The 19,059-nt window shown below is 53.5% G+C and overlaps 1 protein-coding gene across 2 annotated transcripts in view; it reads left to right on the top strand.

Moving 5' to 3' along the window:
- The window catches only part of SH3BP4 (SH3 domain binding protein 4), a 96,065-nt gene that overhangs the window by 39,681 nt on the left and 37,325 nt on the right, over positions 1-19,059 (top strand). The window lies entirely within an intron of this gene.

The following is a 19,059-nucleotide window of genomic DNA, read 5'->3' as shown; positions in this document are numbered from 1 at the left end:
TGAATGATTCCAGGTTTTTCTTTCAATCCCGTATATCCTCTGTTCCGCTGAGGGAAGTCGATGGAATTTGTTGCAGTTTTCTTCTCTCCCCGCCTTTGCTATCACATCTCTGTTTTCCAGTATCTGCGTGGCTTTAGGATAGAAAGAATGTTGGGGCGAGTCTGCTGGTTTACAACCTGGGGGTTTTTAATAGTGAAGTGATGAATTCTGGAGTCCTGGTCCCGGGTCAATCCTCACAGGCGCTGAGGTCTCAGGGACTTAAAATACTTGTGCCCAGGAAGCGGCCACCAGCAGGCCCTACCTTATAAGTACAGCCCCTGCCCGGGAGGCTGTGGTCTGCTTGGGATGCATATCCACATTCCTCGCATTCCTCTCGCATGGCACTGGTGGAATGCTGGGGATTCCCAAATCAAAGAGCAGTATGCAGCCCCGTGCTTTTCTCCAGATAGACTTGCTGGATACCAGTGGGGTGGGCAACTTGACTCTGGGTCTGACTCCCACTTGGTCTCACCTTTGGATGTGGGGTGTAGCTTGGCCAGTGAAGGCTCTCTCCTGAGCAAGGCAGGAGGAGGTTGATGAAGAGCCCTGCCTGGGACTCCTCTGCCGCACCAGCTCCCTGGGTGTCATTTATGTGGTTTGCTTTTTCTGGCACTGAGCCAGAGTTTCTAGGGCAGCCTGACCTGGGAAGAGGAAACAGGAGGAAGGGACAGGGTCTGGCCGTCTTGAGATGAGCCAGAGCGGTACCCACTGTCTCCATCTTGGGCATGAAGGGCTCCTGGGAGCCTGCAGAGGCAGGCTCACCAGTGCTTGCCTTGGAGATGGCAGAGTGGATGTCTGTCTCACAGCGTTTAAAAGAAACCATCCACTGGCTGTGGAGAAATGGAGTCTTGACACATTTGGCCAATTTTTGTGGCTTTCTTCCCCAGAAACAGAAACGCAGTGTTTTCTCTGTGATTCTTAATACTCAAGATCTGATATCTTAAATTCATTGGGATTTGCAATTGTTGTGATTTGCGTGTACTTCCAGCACCTCAGGATCAGGATCTTAACCTATACTGACCCCACTGTTATCACCGGGAGGGATAGTTTATTATGTGCCCGTGGATGCTGCTGTTCAAGATGTGGGACCAAGTGAGGGAGCAGAAATGATGCTGACTTCAGCTCCCTTCACTTTAAGACCAGTGTGGATGACTGACGTAACCCACAAATAACAGAGCTTGGCCCGACAGCTCCTCGGGGACTGTGGCAGCCAAGGACGGCGCTCGGCTGGGGAGACCAAGGCTCGTTTCCCACCGTTCGCGGATGTGACGGCTGGAGCTCCAGCTCACGGGCTTCCGCTAACCACCCTCTGCATGTTGCATCTACTGGAGCCCTGGAACACTGGGCATCCTGCCCGTTTTACAGATAAGAAATGAGGCTCAGAGAGGATGGTGTTCAAGTTCAAGTTCAAAGGGTTATTAATAAGTAGCAGAACTGAGGCACAGAGCTCCTGTTTGTGAGCCCCAGGCCACTCCTTCCATACTCACCTGCCCGTACCTGGCGCCTGGGAGGGCACACGAGCTTTGTGGGCAGGTGTCCCCAAAGTCCAGGGGTGGCCGATAGAAATCAATTTCAAGCCACAAACATGAGCCACGTAACTAATTAACAGGTGAAATTAGAATTTTTCTCTTAGACCTGTAAATTTACTTGAAAATCAAGGATACATCTAAGAAGTGAGTTGGATGACCTTAAAGGATGTACCTTTCAGCCCCCTGGACTCGTCCACTCTCTCTGTAGGGGGGACTCTGGCTGGGCATCCTCTGCCTGGACCACGTGGAGAATCACTGACAAATTCTTCTCTTCAGGGGCTGCTTTTCAGACTGGGGGGTCTCCAGACTTTTCTGATTCTGTGGGTTTTGTTGTTCTTTTGTGCTTTTGACATGAAACTCACATAATATCCAGTTACCCATTTTAAAGCGTGCAGTTCTTCGGTATTGAGTGCATTCACAATGTTGTGTGACCAGCACCGCTCTCTGGTTTCAAACTTTTTCATCCCCCCAGAAGAACACCCCTGACTCCCATACTGGAGTCCTTACTCCCAGTGCCCCAGCCCCAGCCCCCACTGATGGCTTTACTTTTGAGTTTTCCTTTGGGCTCCTGTCTGTCTGTGTGTAAGGGAGATCCTGGCCTTCAGATGTCCTTGAGATGGAGCAGCTGAGGCCAGCGTCCTTGGCAGCATGACCCCCAGGCCTGCCTGGACTGTCGCTAGCCAGGTGACCCAGAAGCACCGATTCTGCACCCGCCCAAGTCTGCCTGGGCCCCTCTTGGGGTGGGTTCTGACGTCATAGTTGTCAGCACGTGATGAAGTAACAGGGAGGGGAGCCCCGAGCCAGGCATCCCCCTCACTGAGACCTTGCTCAGCCTCCTTCAGAAGCTCTTCACTAGAATGCCTCCCACTGGAGCTGCCTCGTTCAAGCAGGGGCTGCGCTTGAATGTGAGTGAGGTCAGGAGCCGCCCCAGTGAAGCCTGGGGAATGTGGACAGATGAGAAACCTGAGCTGCACTCCGGCAACCTGTTCAACTGAAAACGGGCCTCCGCGTTCCTAAAAGCCTTGTGTTCTCGCCTCCTGACGAGCCTGCCTTTTCACTCCTCTCAAAGCGGGCATGTTGCAAGGACAGATGGGAGATTTTTAACATACTTGAGCCTTCCGAGATAAAAGGTGTGAGTCAAGAAGGATTCCACCATTGTTTTTCTTTCAAGAGCCTTCCGGTGCCTTACTGGAACCTGCACAGACTACAAAGAACTTCCCAGTGTGATCAGAGGACCTCCCACTCTCCATCTCTCCGGCTGGAGTTTTCCCCCTTTGTTAGTTGATTATTTGAAGTTGACTGGGCAGACTGCGTTTTAGGACAGGCAGAGTGAACGTATTTCATTCTTGGGTCAGAAAAATGTCTATGCAGAGAGCTTAGAGCTTTCACCTTTTCCAAGGATAGATGAATTTCAGTTACGAGCACATAAGCATCTTGCATAAATTAATTTCCTTCAACCTCAGTTTCCACAGCTGTAAAATGGAGCCAGGGTCTCAGAGGTTCTTAAAGATGAAAAGAAATCAGATATGCTCTCAGACTTGCTCAAGGGAAAAAACAGATTATTGGAAAGATCCAGAGACCAAGCAGGTCGCAGGGGACCTGGGAACCAGGTTTTGAGAAATGAAGCTGCTTTTCGAGAATTGTGCCCCCCTCCCCACCCACCTGTGCTTCTCCCCCTGACACCTGGCCTCTGCTGCTCTGCCCAGCGTGCACCTAGCCCAGGCATGGTTGCCGGCCACCAGCCAGTGCCCAGCAGTCCTGATGGGACCTGCCCTGGGCCGCTTCTGCATTTCCCAGCTCCCACTTCTCAGGAGGAGTGAGTTGGGCCAGCTCATCCTTTTGAGCGAGTCCTCAATTCCTGGGTCAGCAGGCAGGCTGTGGTTTGGCTCACCTGGACAAGGTGTCCGCTACTGATCCATAGTGGGGAGGGGGCAGGGCCACGGGGGCCTGCAGGCTGGGGCCGCGCCTGGGCCAGGCAGTGGTACTCCCAGGGGAGTGAGGGGTAGCATGCATCCATCCTCACCTGGGCTCGTAGGCAGACTTGCCATTCCTCCTTCCCTCCGTCCCCTCTTCCTTCCTTTCTTCTGAATTTGCCGCCGCCCCATCTCTTTGGGCTAGCCACTGAGCCTCTGTGGGCCTCCCTTTCCTCGTGTCTTAGTTGAGGAACCCGAGCATCAGTCACGCGGCTTCTCCGTGAACACATCGTTGATGTGGCCAAGGGGGTGGCTGTGCCCTTGACATGTCAGTTCATGCTGTTTCTCAGGTGTATTGCCCTCCTGACCTCAGGCTGCTGCAGGGGTCCTAAAGGTCAGAAAAGGGATTAACACTACCCATTGGCCAGAGTGAATAATTTGGGACCCTTCTTTCCAAGAAGTAAGCAGCTGTCCTCAGAGAAGCCTGAGCCAAGGGACAAAGCTGGATCTGCCTGGTGTGCTCTGATGGTGTTTCGAGGACACCAAGCTGAGATGCTCCCATCCCGTTGGGTGGACACGGGGCCTGAAGTCCCATGTGTGGCACATGTATCTCCTTTCTACTCTGTTCAAGAGTAGGAAGGGACTTGAAAGGCCATTGAGCTAAGCTTTGCATTTGGCCGAAGAGAAAGCAGAGACTTGAAAGGCCAGTGTCTGTCTGAGGTCACATGGTTATCTTCTCATTAAGACTGGCTGTCCACTGCCCTCAGGATCAGGGGCCAGCCCACTCTGCCCTCAGCCCTGGTAGGGTCTGCCTTGCCCTGTACCTGTGCTGTGTGCCGTTGCTCTGGCTCCTTGTGAACAGGTACCCCTTTTCCTCCCCAATCCCCCATCCATCTCTGGGCAGCCCTGGACTTAGCGCTTAATAAAAACAACTTGATTCTTTTTTGTTCCTTCTTTGTCATCGCCCGTAAATCCTTTTTACACTTGTCCTTTCTATGTATGAGCTGGAGTGTACACCTCATCTCTGCCTTCAGTTTTTGGTGAAATCAGTATCACTGATCGATGCTCCAGGCTGGCCCCGGGTGTCCTCTGCTGGAGAGCAGTGGCCTGGTCTGTGGTCTGTTGAACAAGATTTTTATCAATAACAGCACAGGTGTGTTTAACCTGGGGCCCTGGGTTCCCGGCATGGTCCTCTTCCAGGGTCTGCAGCAGAACCTCAGAGGTTTAGGAGATTTTCTAAAGAGAAAGCCTGTAGCCCTTATCAGCTTCCTCGGAGGAGGATTTGCACCCTCGAGAAAGGTCACAGTACCTGACTCGGGAAGGCTGGCTATCCACCCCGCCGAGCTCGGGTCTGACTCGAGGACTGAGCATCTCCCCTTGCCTGCAGGGCTCAGCAGAGCCAAGGTGGAACTTGACCGAAACCAGTGAAAACGCTTCTTTCCTTTATCTGTTTATTGTTTCTTTTGCTTTCGGTTAAGTCCAGATATGATTTGCTCATTTACTGAATGGGGAAAATTATCTTTGGATTTGAGTTGAACTTGGGCTTCCTCCGGAAAACACCGAAAATTGGAGGTGCCTGCAGGTGGTTAATGGAAACCCAGGATCCAGGTCAAGGGGCAGCGTCTGGGTTACCACAGGCCACCCAGGGGAGGTGACTGGAGGGAGGGGTCGGTCCTCCTGAATTGTTCAGGCTGCATGGCGTGGACGTCTCGATGTGGCATTTGAAGAGGAATTATTAAGGGGCTCTCAGTGGAGGATGGGCTTTTAGATGAATGATGCCGGTGGTTCTGGGGACATAGTGAGTTGGCACAGAGGGGGCTTCAGGGAGAGGAAAGCTACTGTAGTGTCGGAAGAGCTCCTCTGTAGGTTCGCTCTGTATTTAAGTTTCGCACAGTGGTGGACAGTTTGCAATGCTCTCTTAGATTTGTTCTTGATCTTCTCAGATGGGGAGTCGAGCCAGATATTAATTAGTAGCCTCGTTTTGCAGATGAGGGAGCTTGTGCCTTGGAGAAGCTGAACAGTGATTAAACTGAGGTCAGATAGAATCTGCTGGACTCGACACCCTCACTCAGGGTCCCCGTAACCAAAGACCTGGGATCGCATGGTGGAAGGGCAGGCAAGGTTCTAGAATGGTCCATGAGCAGAATGAGTCCAGGTGGGGCCTCGCTGCATCTCTGACAGCAATGCTGCACACCGGATTCCTCCTTTGCTTGGGTCTCTTGATTTCAAAGGGACTTAATGTAACTTGAGAGCCGGGCCTCCATCTTCTGGGGCCTAGACATTCGTCTGGAGGCAAGTTGGCCTATAAGTCAGCAAGAAATAGTTGGCCCACCTTGGGACGCTAAGTTTCTGTAGAAATTCTTCAGGGTACCACACATGGGTGGGCTTCAGAGTGAATCGTGATAAGCCTGCGTGAGGCTCCTGTGGACAGGGCTGGCCGGACAGAAGGAGCCAGCATCGGCCCTGCCCTTGCAGCCCTTCGGTGAGACTGGTCCACGAAGCATGGCCCAGAGGAACTCTCTCCTGGCTGGATTCTGGCCCTCAAACGCCAGACTCTGGGGCGGGCTTGGTTCCTGCCAACCCAGGCCACGGAAGCCAGGCTACTAGTTTGTCAATTTGACGCTATGCCAGTGGTGCCTCCTGGCTGGCTGGATGGGAGGGAGGAATGAGCACAGGATGCGGGTCGTCAGTGGGACGGAGCAGCTCTGTGTTGGTTTATCTGTTGAGAAGATGACCTCCTTTTCTCGGGGAGCCTTCTCCTCGCACTTCACCTGTGTGGTTCTCATGGAGCGTGGCCCGGACTCTGAGCGAACGTGATTGGGTGCGAATCTTGGCGACTCAGAGCTGCGCGGCTGAGCCTGCTGTACCTTAGTTTGCTCAGCTGTAAAATGGGCGTGAGAAGCTGCAGTTGTGCTCCCAGCTTGTGGAGAAGTCGATCTGCTGTGATGAAGCTGAACCCACAGGGATGGGAATGAGGGGCTGGGAGGTGCGTCCAGGTGGCTCCAGGGCCAGGTCCACCCTGTCCTGCCCTCAGCTTGATCCTAGGTGCCCCCAAGATGGCCCTGCACCTGTCCTATTCGGGCTGCATTGCTCCAGTGGGACCATGGTGCTCTGAGGCTCTGGGTCAGCATCTCTGACCATCCACTGCCTCCCAGCTGTTTCTGGGGTGCACTTTGCCCCGACTTATCCTCTTCATGGCTTCTTCTCCTGCCAGACCAGCCCTTCCTGACAGCACACAGGTTTCTTTTTCTTTCCTTTAGTAGTTTATTCCGGATTATAACAAAAATCTGTCTCAGTGTATACAGTTTTTTACATCAAGGTACCTTTTCAGACTGTTCTCCACACACAGACAGGTGTCCCCGCGTTTCGAAAGTTCGTTTTACCCCTCTTCGCTTTTGCGAAAGACTTGCGTTAGTGCCTGTTTTCACTGAAAATCCACAGAGGATTTTCGTTTTAGTGAAAATCGCATTCAGCGTATGCTTTGCAGCGCGTTACAGAGGCAGCGCGCACCCCGAGGGGCCAGCATGGCACCGCCAGCCTCCTTCCCTGGGACCTGAGCATCAGTTCATCCGAGCATCCGTTCACCCGAGCTTCAGTTCATCCCAGCATCAGTTCATCCAAGCATCAGGTTGCCACCACTTTGAGCCGTCTGAGTATCAGTGCTCTATCTCCGTTTATTTTGTGCACCTGTTAGCAAGATGTGTCCTAAAGTCATGACTTCTTTGCTTTACGCCCTTTCTGCTTACAAAAGATTTCATAGGAAATGTGTTCCTTTTGGCTAGCAGGAGAAACTTGTACATCACATTGTAGTCCCAGATGGGTTTCTGATGGGCACATTTTAAAATGTCCCAATTCAGTGCTATTTAGTGTATTTACAAAGTTGTGCAACCACGACTTCTGTCGCGTTCCAAAACATTTTACCAACCCAAAAGGAGACCTGTGGGCCATCGCTCGGCATCCCTCCCTCCCCCCAGCCGCTGGCAACCACTGAGCTGCCTTCTGTCTCTGGATTCGCCTCTTCTGGATATTTCCGATAAATGGAACCATGCACTGTGTGACTTTCTGTGACTGTCTTCTTCCACTTATCATAATGTTTTCAAGGGTCATTGACGTTGTAGCTTGTGTCAGAATTTCCTTCCTTTTTGGTGAGTTATATCCCGTTGTATGGGTAGCCGTGTTTTGTTGGTCCATTCGTCCGTCAGTGGACGTTGGGTCGTTTCTGTCTTTTGGCTATTTGAATAGTGTTGCTAGGATTCGTTATATTTTGATGTTCTAACTTAATTCGAAGAGCTCTCTTCTCTCATTTTGAAGTTCTTGGAGAGACCCCTAGCTTAGCTTTCGATCCCAGCTCCCTCCCTCTCCCATGCCTGTCTGCAGTATTTTATAAATCTCCAAGAGCCAGGGCCTGACCTGGTGTTGAAATCCCCCTTGGCGTGGACCAGCTTGGGTCACTGTCACCCGGAGGCCGGTTGGGTGCTGTCCCCTGTGGATTCACTCACCTGTGTGTTAACACGGTCACGCCGGGAAGTGGTGAGTCACGGAGAAGTGCTGCTCACTGAGGGGGTGTCTGCAGCAGACCTAGGCCAGGTGTCTCTGCAGGTGTGGTCCCTTGATCACCTGCCTCAGGATCACATAGAGGCTTGTTGTGAGAAGGCAGCCTTCTGACCTCTTCTGTGCTGGCTGCCGGAGCTCTGCCCCTCAAAGCCTTTCTGCACCTGCTGTGGGGTTGTAGTGAGGCCGGGCTGGAGAGGGATGGAGGGAAGGAGGGAGGGAGGGAAGGATGGATGTCAGGGCTGCCCCTCCCTGCAGTGTAGCCTGGAACTCACTCCCATTCCCCTCACTGAGGGTCCCTGTCTCCCCAGGTTTAGTAACTGCTGCCTCCTTCCCTTCTCCCCTGCCATCACTACCCCCAGGTCATTCCTGCACCCACACACACTGCCATTAATCGTCCCTTTATTAAACTCGCCTCAAATGATGCTAATCTATGCGCACCGTCCTTTTCCCGTTGGGACTCTGAGTAACAGCTCAGCCTGACCCTCCCCAGTGAAACCACCGTGCCAGGGCCCAGAGATCTGTGCTTCCCAGACCATCAGCCCTGTCAGTCACTCACGTTCTTGGCTTCCTTGTGTCCGGACCCCAGTGGACTGCTGTTGTCCTCTCTCCACCTTTTGGGAGCATCCGTCAGAGAAGCAAATGTTCACAGAGCCTTTCCTGATGTCCAGATTTTGCAGGTTTAACACACACCTTCTTCAAGGCAAAACGTGGCAAGTAGGGGACAAGGGAGAAGAGTGAGCTGGAGCCCGGTGGCTTTGGGAAGGATGACCCACCCCAGGATCCCCTCGCGCTCGAGCACTCAACTTCCTTTTAGCAACTGCACTTGGGATCCCGAGGTTTCGTCCCCGTCCTTGTCCCTGTGGTGGGGTGTTGACCTCTGGGTGGGTGCGGAGCAGGCTGAACCCCTGCAGCTGTCCAGCGCCAGCCCTCTGGCTCCAGCCACTAATGCTGTCCTGGGCTAGCCGGAGTGGCGGAAACCTGAGAAAGACACGTCTGTACTCGGGGCACGTGCTGGGCACCTGCTCTTCCAGCCACCCTGCAGAATGGGGAGGAGACAGCAGGTGGGAGACGGGGAGGCGGGCTTCATCTCTTTGTCCTCCTGCTTTGTTCCAACAGCGTTTTTTCTCCTTCTTCCTTTTTTTTCCTTTGGGATGGGCATGTTCAGGAAATCTCAGAAGGGCTCCTTACTGTTTCAGGGGTATTGTACCTAACCTTCCTGGGTTTTGGCAGAGAATGGATTCATCAGAAATCTGGGGAGTGGCATTTTTATGGGAAACAAAGCATATGCCCTTTTATTTTCAGTGGATTTTTAACCGTGATACAAAAGCATCCCAGAAGGGAAACCAGCTGGAGGCAGGCAGCCAGGACTACAGGGTGCTCAGATCCACCATATCTGGACTTGGGGCCCACCTCACTCCACGTTGCCACCTGGGGCTGCTAGGCCAACGTCCAGATGTGGGAGTGTTGGTCTGGGCTGCCGTGGCCTCCAACGCCACCCCTCCATCCTGTGGCTTTGCCCATGGGTTCAAAGAGGGGCTGATAGAGGGAGGTCATGGAGGAAGGGGCCGGGGGTGAGGGGGTCGCAGTGACAGCAGCAAACTGGCCCATGTGGTGCTGAGGTTAAGATGAAGGTTGGGGTACCACACAGCATCTGTATGTCTTGGGATAAGTTGGGTCTTCAGATCTGTTCTATTATCTCTACTAATTGAAGCTGCTTTGGAGGTTTAAATTAGTGGATACGGCTTTTGGCACGGGGCCTGGCCCATGGGACAGGTGTTATCATCCTAGTTAGAGTTGAAATGATTTTGGGTTTTCTAGGGTCAGGGTGGGACCTGTACCTGAGAAATTGAATAGGGGGCCAGATTGCAGGCAGTTTCGGGGTGGAGGGTCCAGGTGAGACGTGGGGAACACCTGAAGGAAGGCAGAGGCAAGGATGGGGAGGGAGCTGCCCGGAGAGCAGATGGAGTCCCACGCAGGGGCCAGCAAAGCGTGGCCTGGGGCCCCAGTGGACCACATCCTGCTTGGACCCTGGTTTTGTAACTAAGGTTTTATTGGAACCCAGCTGTGTCCACTCATTGTCTGTGGCTGTCTCTGCCTTTCAGAGGCAGAGCTGAGTGGTTGCAATAGAAGCCAAATGGCCCACAAAGCCTGAAATAGTCACTGTCTGGCCCTTTCCAGCAGTGGTGCCACCAGGGGACATTTGGCAATGTCTGGAGACATTTTTGGTGGTCACAGCTGAGGTTGGGGGGTGCTACTGGCATCTCATGGGGGAGAGGCTGGGCTGCTGCTGAGCCCTGCAGTACACAGGATGGCCCCACAGCAACAAACGATCTGGCCCCAAATGGCAGGAGTGCCAAGGTTGAGAAATGCTGCTTTCCAGGAAAAGTTCTCAGTTTCAGCTAGAGAACTGACTGGTTGGGAGGCGAGGAGGAGTCTAGGAGCGGGCCCGGGTGAAGATGCCACTAAGAATCAGCTAGAAGTCTGGGCATGAAGCAGATAAAGTAGAGGACAGAGAAACGGTCCAGGTGGTGCCCCGTTTTGCCTGTGGGTAATCATTCTCTTCTAGAGCCTCTCTTTCTTCCTCCCTGTAGCAAACACTCTTGCTCAGGGTGCTTTTTAGTTGGAGGCAAAGGAAAAGCTTCTGCAAGCTGCCCTGGGTTCTAGCTCATCCTCCAGCTCCAGGTCACACCTGCTCCCTTTCCAAGCACCTCTCCTACATCACCGTCAGAACTGTAGAGAAAACAAGCTATGCATTATCCAACGCCCCCAGGCCTGGATCTCAGAGCCTCTGGTGAACTCGCTTTCCCCGTAGGAAACCTGTCCAGATTGGTTGAATTCCGTTTTCTCTCTGCCCGGTACAGACTTGTAGCAGAAGCTCTATGGCAAAACAGGATGATTCATACAAGGTTTGTTAATTTGTGTGTTAATTAAAAAAAAAAAAAAAGAAAAATGAGAGCAGACGTCTGACCGTCCTGTCAGCTCTGCCACACAGCGCAAGGTTGGGGATCCTGTGCTGGTCTCCAGGAGCCGGGCTGATGTTTGCCCAGCGGGCAGGTGGAGGAGCAGCTTGTGTTCCCATCTAGAAATGTGCTGATCCATCTGGTCCTTGTGCTGGGCTCGTGCCAGCCTCAGAGGAGGGCAGGCAGGCACACGCAGTACACCCTGGAACCACTCCGTAGCTGGAAGACTTCGGACAGGTGACCTGGCTTCTCTGTGCCTCAGTTTCCTCGACTGTAAAATGGAGGCGATCATCGTCCATCTCCTGGGTTGGCTGGGATGTTTAAGTGAACGAGCACTCAGAAAGCACTAAAAAGGTCCCTGACCCACACTCAATGTCCAGCCAATGTTGTTGGGTGCACTGGTTTCCCAGGGCTGCATAACAGATGACCACAAACTGCATGGCTGGAAACACCAGACGTTGGTTCTCTCACAGTCTGGAGGCTACAAGTCTGAAATCAAGACGTCTGTGGGACCATGTTCCCTCCAAAGGCTACGAAGGATCCCTCCTTGCGTCTTCCCGGCTTCTGTTGGCTTACCCTCCATCCTGGCCACCATTGCCTGCAGCTGCATCACGCCCGTCTCTGCCTCCGTCTTCACGTGGCCATCTTCCCGCTGTGCATCTGTGTCTCTGTATCCGAAGTTCCCTCTTCTTGTAGGGACCGCAGTGATTAGATTTAGGGCCCACCCTAATCCAGGATGACCCTGTCTTACCTTGATCACATCTGCAAACACCCTGTTTCCAAATGTGAGCTTGACAGGCACTGGGCATCAGTGGGGGACGCCGTTCAGCTGACGGCAGTGACTGTGGTTGTTTGTATTCCGTGTATTCTGATTTCCGTCCTAGATCGTGTCTGTGTCTTCAGCCTTTCCGTGGGCCTGCAAAGAGCAGGAAGGGTCTTCTTTGTGTTCTTTAGCAGCCAGCAGTGCCTGGGAATGCTCAGTGCCTATGTCATTAAAGACTTAAATTAAAGAAGATGCCACCTCTGATAAGCTTTAGGTTTTGAGAACAGAAATCTGCACTAGACAGACACGAAAAAGGCTATGAACATAAGAAGTCTGGCTTTGGGGACGCAGCCACGTTCTTCAACGGTGCGACTGGAGCAACCTCGCAGCCCGTTATTGGTTTAAGTATTTATTGAGTGATGGGTACTGGGTGCAGGGTATTGGAGGAGGTGCTGGGGATGCTGAAAGGCACCGTCCTTGTTGACCCAGAGCTTACAGCCTCGCTGGAGGGACAATTAAATAAGCAGTTACTGTCAAGTGATTGGGTCCTGTTGCAGGGGAGGCCACGGCGCCAGGGCTGGTGACCACAGACATGGCTTTGACTCGGAGGGAAACTTACTGGTTTAAGGACTCTGGACATCCCATGGGCTCTGGCAGCTTCCCTTCTGTCCTACATGGGGTCACAGGGAGCTGGCAGCTGCGCAGAGCACCCTGAGGGACAGCTGGCTGAGAGGAGACGGTGAGAACAGTAAGTGAGATGGGGAGATCCCTGGGCCTCTGCAGATGGGTCCCCACTGCTTCCAGGACAGTTGAGTGGTGGACAGCCACAGCGAACGGCTCAGGGTCTTCCCCAGACAGGCAGGTCACAGGAAAAGGCTCAGTTTGTGCTGGTTGAGAAAGGAGGTAGTGAGGAACGTGCGCCGGAAACTTCTTGTAACGGGGCCTGAGGGAAGAACCCCTGCCGAGTTTTCCCCCTCAGTGTATTCTCGTATATGTACAAGGAAAGCTCCAAAATGTGTTTACACGTCCTGTGTCTGGTGGGGCATGTGACCCACTTCACTGGAAAAGAGGTCTTTCCTTTTATGACCAGTGCAAGGTTCCCATGGGGCTGCTCCAGCCGGGAGCCAGCCCGTGGCCTCTCTCTCGTGCAGCCCCCTGTCCCTGCCTTGTTCCTTTATTCCTCGATGTCCAAGGTGCAGTAGTGTCCCCCAAAAGTCACGTCCACCCAGAACCTCAGAATAGGACCTTATTTGCGAATAAGTTCTCTCTGATGTAATTGGTTTGGTTAAGAGGAGGTCCTGCTGGAGCAGAGTGGGCCCTAATCCCATGACAGTTGTCCTTCTAAGAAAACAGCCACGTGAAGACACAAGGAAGAAGGCCACGTGGAGACAGAGGCAGATTTCAGAGCGGCTAGGAGCCAAGGAAGGACATGGATTGCCTGTGACACCACAAGCTGAGGGAGGCCTGGAGTGCATTCCTGCCTGGAGCCTTTGAGAGCGCGTGGCCTGCTGAAACCTTGGATTCAGGCTTCTAGCGTCCAGAACTGGGAGAGAATGGTCTCTTTGTTTTAAGCCACGTTTGTGGTGATTTGTTAGAGCAGCCCAGGGAGCTAATGCATCCATCTGTGTTCCAGCCCCGCTGAGCTGGGAGCCAGGGCCCCGTGGGGTGGCACCGTGCAGCACAGCCTGTGGCCCCTGGGGACCTGGGGGTGGTGTGGGTATGGAGGGGTGATGGGGGCGGGGTCCAGTGAGCCTTTGTCTTCATGGTTGAGAGGTCATCTCCCCTCAAACTTAACCAAGAGGGAAGCCGGTCACCGAGTGCCCTGGTGCATGTGTTCAAGTCGGGGCCAGGCTTCAGGCATCAGCTATAGGTCATTCCAGATGGTTCCATCTGGTGCAGACAAAACCCTCCAGTCCGTGGAGGTGTGACGGCAGGATTTATTTCCCTCTGAAAAAGCCTCGCGCTGGCGCCCGGCGATCTGCCTTGAGTCTGAGCCCAGCTCTGCTTGAGTAGCTCTCTGAACTGGGGCAGAATCTCCACATTTCTGCTCCGGTTGCTTCATCTGTACTATGAGAGAGGCATCTTATTGTTGTCCTGCATAGGTCTGAGTGCCTGAGTTTTGACACCTGCTCACGCCTGGATAACCCACGTCCCCGTGAGGCTGTGTTCCTATCACCCGGAACACTCTCTGGGCCTCTTCCCGGCTGATCCTGTCTTCTCCCCTCAACCACTCTTCTGCTTCCTGGAGGTCTGTTTGTCGTCTTGTTGTACATCTCATGTGACACGTGCTCTCTTGTGTTCACCTTGTTTGTTCAACAAGATGCCCATGGGATTCTCCTGTGTTGTTGCACGAATGAGTATTTCATTCGTGTCGGTCTCGTATGAATGTGCCACCATTTGTTTATTCATTCTTCTGGTGGTGGAGCTTGGGGTCGTTTCCAGTTGGGAGCCATTAGGAATAAAACCAGTACAAACATCCGTATACCAGCCTGTCTATGGGCATCCACTTCCTTTTCTCTTGGGTATTTGTGCCTAAGGGTGGAATGGCTGCGTCTGGGGCGTGTGACGTGTTCCAAAGGGGTGGTTCTGCTTTATACTTCGAGTCAGGCGGATCTTAAATGGGTGCTCCATCTGGGGTAGCAGTGGGTGGCACCAGGCATGGGCAAATGGGTGGGGTCTGGCTCCTCCCCCAGACCTGTTCCTTGCCTCCCCGTTCTACGCTTCAAGCAGAGCTGCTTCGTATTTACCTAGTTTTTGCTCGGGGTTTCTGCAAAGCCTTCCTTTGAAGAATGCGTTCTGCTTCTAAAAATAAAACATTGCGTGCTCCGAGGCCTTTCAGGATACAGAGAGTTTTCCCAAGTGTTTGCTGGGCTGTGTATTTATGCGGTCTGGTTCAGTGCAGACTCGCGCCCAGCGAACTTGGCTGGATCTGTTCTGCAGGCAGGATGCTGGGGCTCCACTGCACCCAGCAGGAAGCGCACCAGGAATTGGGGTCGAAGGCCTTCCAGGCCATGCAGAGCTCCCAGAATTCCTGAGGCCGCATCGAGCTGCTCTTCAGAAGGCCCACTATGTGGGCTCGGCTGTCACTTATCTGTTAAGGCGCATGTTGATCTCTTCAAGGGCAAAATGTCCTTGAGGACGAAGCTGCCCATTGAGTAGCAGAGCTCGCATCACCCGTGCGTTGCTGGGCTGCGGCCTCTGGAGGACTCCTCGTTTCCAGAGCCCTTCTGTCTGGGCCTTGTACGCATCTGCAAAAGAACTTCGCCTGCAAGAGTTTCGTGCTGTGGGGGCGTTGACTCTGGAGCTTGTGTGTGACCCCCAGAAAGTGCCGCTGCCCTTGGGGTGGGGTCCGGGTCCGGGTTGGGACAGCAGAGCAGTGCAGGGTGAATTGGTGGAAGGATAGGTGGGTTTGGCCAGGCTTAAGGAGGCAGAGAGAACCTTCCAGGCTAGATGAGCAGCATGCCCCGCTGAGCGTGCCATGTTAGGGTTTTCAACAGAAGGGGCCCTAGGAGCTGGTCAGGCTTAGGCCACTGCGGGCACCGCCCATCGTAAGGATTCTGAAGTTGGGAGGTTGGGGCGAGATGGTGGGGATGAAGCAGATGGTGTCTTGGGGGTTGAACAAGTAGAGTTTTCCAAGTAACTAGGCCATGCAGACGACAGGGGACTTAGGGAGCCTTGGGGCACGGCCAAGTCTAACCTGTAGAGACAGTCTGGTTGGGCCTAGAGGAGGCCAGACAGGGGAACACCGCGGACCACCATTTGCAGTTGAGGCTAAGAGAATGGGATCCGGGTTCTCGAAGGAAGGACTGTTGTAGATTCTTCAGTGGGTCGGTGGGTCCAGACTGCACAGCGATTCTCTCTCCTGTCTGCGCCTCAGAGTGACATGGGAGCTTTTTAAAAGTCCTGATGAATGTCTGCCTTAGGATCTGAATTGCCAAAGCCTCGCCAGGTGGCTGTCAGCAGCATCCAGGGTTGAGAAACAGGAGCCCTTTGGGGCACAGGCGTGCGGGGCGTGGCAGTGGGGTGGAGCCTGGGAGACCTGTGCCTGCCCTGGACCGGGACATGAAAGGGAAGGGAGCTGGAGAGACCAGGGGGCCACACACCAGCCAGTGGCTCAGATTAAATAACAGCATCAATAATAGTTCACACTGAGGACCGGTGTTCTCAAGAGGAGCGATTTTGCCCCCAGGGGACATTTGGCAATGTCTGGGGGAGGGAATAGTCCAGGCTTCTAGTGGGCAGAGGCCGGGGACGCTCCTAAACATCCTGCGCTGCACAGGGTGGCCCCTAACAAAGAATGATCCCGTGCAGAATGTCAGTGGTGCCGCGTGGCGGCCCTGACTCAGGGAGAGCTGACTGTGTGCTGGTGCCTCCCTGAGCACTAGTGTGCGCCAGCAGATTGTCATACACCTGGAACAGGGAGACGGTCTCAGCATCCCCATCTTGTGGATGAGACGTGGAGACACCAAGAAGTTAAGTGTCTTGCACATCTGAGAAGTTTCAAGCTTGGAAGAGAGGGACAGCGTTGATCAAAGGGGAGGCCACCGAAGGTGAAGGGTGTGGCTTTAGTTTTAAATAAACGCCATCGCCTCCGAGTCGAATTACAGAGAATCTGTGGTTTGTGGGAGACCATGAGTGCTTTGGAGTCCCTGGCACCTGGCTGTTGGGGGACACCAGTGCCGTTCCGAGTCATCTTCATTCTCCAGGGAAGACGATGAATGATAATCATTGAGTGCCTACTATGCGCTCACCCCGCAGGCAGATTTTATTATCCTCCTGCTGCAGGTTATAGAAACAGAGGCTCAGAGAGGTTAAGTAGTTTGTCCAAGGGCACGCAGCTGGAGCTGTGGTCACACTCAGCTCTGACTCAAAAAACCCATGTTGCTTCTTGGTGCTGTGCCGTCTCCCCCCACTCAGTCCCCACTGCCGACAAGGAGGAGGAGGAGGAGGAAGACACTGGTGATATTTTAATAATTTACTAAAGATCAGATGAAGACACCGGGGACCATGCCAGAAGAGCAGCAGGGGCTCGGGGAGCAGAGCTGGGCCTCTCCGTCTCGGCCGTGGGGCCAGTGGCAGGATGCTGAGCCACCGACCCGCAGTGCCTTCGTCAGCACCGGGGATGAAATGACCTGGTTATCTCGCAGGCTGCAGGGAGGGCCAGCCTCTGCAGAGAAGACCAAGCGCATCGACTCACTGTAACAACATTTGTTTCCAGAACAGCCTTTTCGCCGTGGTCTTTCTAAAATTATTATCTCTGGATGAATCAGTAAAGGTGAGATCCACTTTGTGCCAGAAGACATTAAAATGCTAAATGCCGGTTAGCAGGGGCTGCCCGGCCTCCAGGCCTCTGCTCATCCCTCTTGCGGGTCCACCCCTTTCTCCCTCCCCAGCAGCAGGTCTCATTGCATCTTCATTGCCATCAGCGAGAGAGCCCTGTGTCTGGAGCTGTGTCCCGCGCCCGGCCATCTGTGGGTCTCTGGGGAGCCTGAGTGCCCCGCAGTCTTATCTCTCACCCTCAGCTGCTTTTCCACTCAGCTGCTGGAAATTTCTATTTGGGGTTTTGCCTCTGCATTAGGTTTCAGCACTGTGGCTCTGTAGGGTGTCTCTTTGTATTACTAAGTATTTTTTTACTGGGTGCAGATACTGCTGCAGGGGCTGGGCCCCACTAGGAGAAACTTGATGTTGGGGCTCTGGGGTGAGCCCTGTGGGGACAAGAGCCTCCGGTCCTGCCCGCAGCCAGGGGGACCCCGTTCTGCCTTGTCCTGCTGTTCACCTCCCCTCCCACTTTCGGATGGTTCCAGTGTGTTCTCAGTGAATCACGATGTTCACTTGGCTCCAGTGTCTTAGTGAAAGCAGCTTGTTTCAAAGCTCCCAGCATTTGGTTGCCACTAAGAAATAAATGCCTTTGCAGGGCTCTCGAGGTGACTTTGCAAGAGTTTTACAATAACACTCCGGACACAGAGGTATAATTACCCATTGCCTGCCCACACCAGCCTCATCTTGCAGGAATGTGCGGTGAGCAGTAGTTGGGCGATGGCCTGGTCGTCTGGAATCTCAGGAAAGAATGTTCCAGAAGGCACTTGTGGAGGCAAGACCACATTTGCGTTAGAGGCCGTGACCCTCTGTGTTGGGAGCTTGACTTGGGTGTGGTTCTTGGGGTTCCAGTTGTATTCGATGTGGAGGGAGGAGAGAGCGACGGCGACGGGGAGAGAGGGCTGGGAAGCAGGAGGCCGCTCTAGCCCAGAGGAGGAGACCAAGGTTCTGAGATGACACATCTGTGTCCAAACCCTTTCCAGCTGAGCCTCTAGGGCGGGTGTATTTGCGTCCTGGGGCTGCCAGAACAGAGTCCCACGCGCTGGGAGCCTTAAAACAACAGAAATCCATTCTCTCCCCGTTCTGGGGCCAGCAGGATTGGGTCCTTCTGAGGCTGTGAGCAAGGATCTGTTCCAGGCCTCTCTCCTTGGCATGTGGACAGCTGTCTTCTCCCTGTGTCTTCACTTGTCTTCCCTCTGAGCCCAAATTTCCCCTTTTTGTAAGGACACTAGTCATTGGATGAGGGGCCGCCCCTACTCCGGGATGACCTCATCTTAACTAATTACATCTGCAAAGGCGCAGTTTCCCAATAAGGTCATATTCACAGGTGGTAGACATTAGGGCATCAGCATCTTTTCTGGGGGGGCGGATACAGTAACTAAACTCGTAACAGAGGGTATTAGGAAAATGTGAACGTACGTGATTCCTGTGGAGTGTCCTCTCCCTGGCCTGGTGGCATTGAGGTTTTACTCGAAAGATGGCTTTCGCACGAGCGTGCCTTGCTGTTTTAGCCTGAAACCTGGACCCCTTGGTCGGGCCTTAAAGCTCCCACAAAGGGAAATAAGGTGCCGTGACTGTTCTTGAACCTGTTAAACCCACAGTTGCAATAACTAGCGATGGAGGCGGAATTTATGGAGTGATTAGTGGTTTCTAAAGAAATGATACTTCCTCGTTTAATAAAGCGCCTGTAAACCCAACTCGGTTTAACACTACGGGGCAGCAAATATCACTGCATTCCAGACCGCATGGTGCAGTGGGGACACAAGGCTGTGTAAAAAGGGAGCGTGTCTCCCAGAGATCTGAACACTTGGCGGGGAAAAGGACGGGGCCTGTGCGTGAGCTGGGTCCTGGCAAACAGCCTAATCCTATCCTCTCTGGAACGTTTATCATGCCCCAGTTCGTGCACATGATCTCATGTTCGAGCCCTCGCCACTGTGGTCCCTTCCTCTTGTAGATGGGGACAGTGAGGCACAGAGACGTCAGGA

This window comes from Equus quagga, chromosome 17 (assembly GCF_021613505.1).
Source record: "Equus quagga isolate Etosha38 chromosome 17, UCLA_HA_Equagga_1.0, whole genome shotgun sequence".
NCBI classification, from domain to species: Eukaryota; Metazoa; Chordata; class Mammalia; order Perissodactyla; family Equidae; genus Equus; species Equus quagga.
This window is presented reverse-complemented; position numbering and strand designations above follow the sequence as displayed.